Raw genomic sequence first — 3,089 nt, 5'->3', positions numbered from 1 at the left:
AACGTGAAAGGTGTCATATATGGAAAGAATACAGTAGAGATGATTATGATAGAAGTGGAAGACAGAGATAAGAAGAGCAGAAAATTTGTGATCAATTATGTGCCTCCGGAAACAGCCTCATGGGAGGAGAGTGAATATAAAAGTATGCTAGAGGACACAAAGATAGCATTAACTAAAATAATGGAAGACGGAGGAAGAATAGTTATGATGGGCGACTTTAATTGCAAAGAAATCTGCTGGGAAGAAATGACAGTAAAGAGTGGTGATGACTCATGGGGAAATGCTCTACTTGAGATGATTACTGACCATTCAATGACACAATAGATACAAGAGAACACTAGGTATAGAAATGAAGAAGAACCATCGAGGCTAGACTTAATAATTATATCTGAACCTAGAATAGTGGACAAAATTGAATATAAAACACCAATAGGTAAAAGTGACCACATATTGATTGAACTGGAACTTAATGAAGAAAAATATATGAAAAGAAATGAACAATATAGAAAAGGAAGAATGATGTATGAAAAAACAAACTTTGATAAAATAAGAGAATTCTTCCAACAAGAAAACTGGGAAGAAATATACAAAGAAGAAACATCAGTGGAAGAGAAATGGAATATTTTGACAAAAATTTACAAAAAAGGAGTGGAAAAGTATGTCCCAAGACAAAAACAAGAAAAAGAATATGTAAAATGCTGGTACAACAAAAGTTGTAGGGAGTTAAAAGACAAAAGAGACAAAGCCTGGACCAGATGGAAAAAAGACAGAAGACCTGAAAAATGGAAAATATATACTGGTTATAGAAATGAATATGTACAAAAGTGCAGAGAGGAAAAAAGAAAATATGAAAAAGATGTTATAGAAAAGTGTAAAGATCAACCAAAACTATTCTACAGATTTGTAAACAATAAACTGAAAAACAAACAAGACTTGGAGAAATTGAGACAAGGAGGAGTTGAATACACTGAGGAAATGGAAATGGCAGAAATTATGAACAAACATTTTAAATCAGTGTTTACAAGGGAAAATATACAACCTGAAGAGATTGAGTGGAAAGAAAAAGTCCCCCCTATGGAAGAAATAGAAGTAACAAAGAATGAAATATTGACACACTTGGGTAATTTTGATGTCAGAAAATCGCATGGGCCAGATGAAATAGCAAACTGGATTCTGAAAGAATGCAGGAATGAACTGGCAGACAAAATACATAGCATAATAAGCAGTTCCCTAAAAGAAGGAAAAGTTCCAGAAGATTGGAAAAAAGCAAATATAGTACCTATATATAAAGGAGGAAATAAAGAAGAACCTACCAACTATAGACCAGTCTCTCTAACAAGTACAATAGCAAAAATTTGTGAAAGAATTATCAAAAGTAGATGGGTAAAATACTTGGAAAAAAACAACGTACTAAATCCAAGGCAATTTGGATTCAGACAAGGACGGTCATGCGTCACCAATTTAATATGTTTCTATTCAAGGCTAATAGATATAATACAAGAAAGAGATGGATGGGCTGATTGTGCATTTCTAGACCTAAAAAAAGCTTTTGACAAAGTACCACATAAGAAGTTGCTTAAGAAATTAGAATATGAAGGAGGAATACAAGGTAAATTGCTAAATTGGATGGAAGACTTTTTGCAAGAAAGAAAAATGAGAGTAGTGATAAGAGATCAGCACTCAAAATGGAATGAAGTAATAAGCGGTGTCCCGCAGGGAACAGTTCTGGCCCCAATAATGTTTGCTATATATATTAATGATATGGATGAAGGAATTGAAAGCTATATGAGCTTCTTTGCAGATGATGCAAAACTACTGAAAAGAGTGAAAACTGAAGAAGATTGTGAATCACTACAGAGAGATCTAAATAAAGTACAAGAATGGAGTAGGAAGTGGGAGATGGAGTTCAATACAAAAAAGTGTAGTATAATGGAATTTGGAAAAAGCAAAAACAGAATAACAGGATCATATAATTTGGGAGAAGAAGGAATAAAAAAAGTAGAAAATGAGAAGGACCTGGGAGTCATTGTTATGAATAATATGTCACCTGAGAAACATATAAATAAGATTTTTGGAGAAACTTATAATTTAATAAGAACAATCAAAGTGGCATTTACATACCTGGATGAAGAAATGGTGAGGAAAATCCTAATCACCCTGATAAGACCAAGATTAGAATATGCAGCAACGATATGGTCACCAAGTACAAAAAAATGTATAAAAAAAACTTGAAAGAATACAAAGAGCAATCACAAAACTGGCACCAACACTCTCAAAACTATCATATGAAGAGAGACTACAAAAACTTAAACTACAGACACTAGAGCAAAGAAGAGAGAGAGGAGATTTGATAGCTATTTACAGAATCATGAAAGGCATAGAAATTACTGATAGAGAGAATCTGATAAAATGGGATGACAGAAATACAAGAGGACACGGAAAGAAAATAAAAAAAGACAGCTATAGAAGAGATTTGAAAAAGAACAGCTTTCCTCACAGAGTAATAGACAGTTGGAACAAGTTAGATGAGAAAGTGGTGTGTGCAAAAACAATACATGAATTTAAAAATAGTTTAGATAAAATGAGATATGAAGACGGGACCCCACGAGCATAGCTCCCCTTCCCGTAAAATACAACTAGGTAAATACAACTAGGTAAATACGTGCGCTGCACCGACTCCAAAAGAGATCAACCCTCATCTTCGATGACGTCATTGAATTGATGGAATGTGGAGTGTGTGTGTGCATTAGCAAAGAATCCAGTTCACCATCAGAGAACAAAACACATTGATATAAAGTATCACTTCGTAAGGTCACAGGTTGAAGATGGCACAATAGATTTGGTATATATTCCCTCTGAGGAAAACATTGCTGATATATTTACTAAACCTGTCTCTAAACGGAAGTTGACAAAGTTTAGGCTAATCAGAGGAGATATATACCGTATTTTTCGGACCATAAGGCGCGGGCAAAATCCTTAAAATCTGCCAAAATCGGGTGGTGCGCCTTATCGTGCGGTGCGCCTTATGTGTGGCTTCAGTGCAAAAAAAATGCCTCGGATAGTGACGTACTATTTTGACACGTTTCGTA

The sequence above is a fragment of the Oratosquilla oratoria genome, unplaced genomic scaffold, assembly GCF_046742065.1.
Source record: "Oratosquilla oratoria isolate Oo_2021 unplaced genomic scaffold, ASM4674206v1 SCAFFOLD68, whole genome shotgun sequence".
Classification (NCBI taxonomy): Eukaryota; Metazoa; Arthropoda; class Malacostraca; order Stomatopoda; family Squillidae; genus Oratosquilla; species Oratosquilla oratoria.
The sequence above is the reverse complement of the archived record's forward strand: the minus strand, read 5'-3'. Positions refer to the sequence as shown.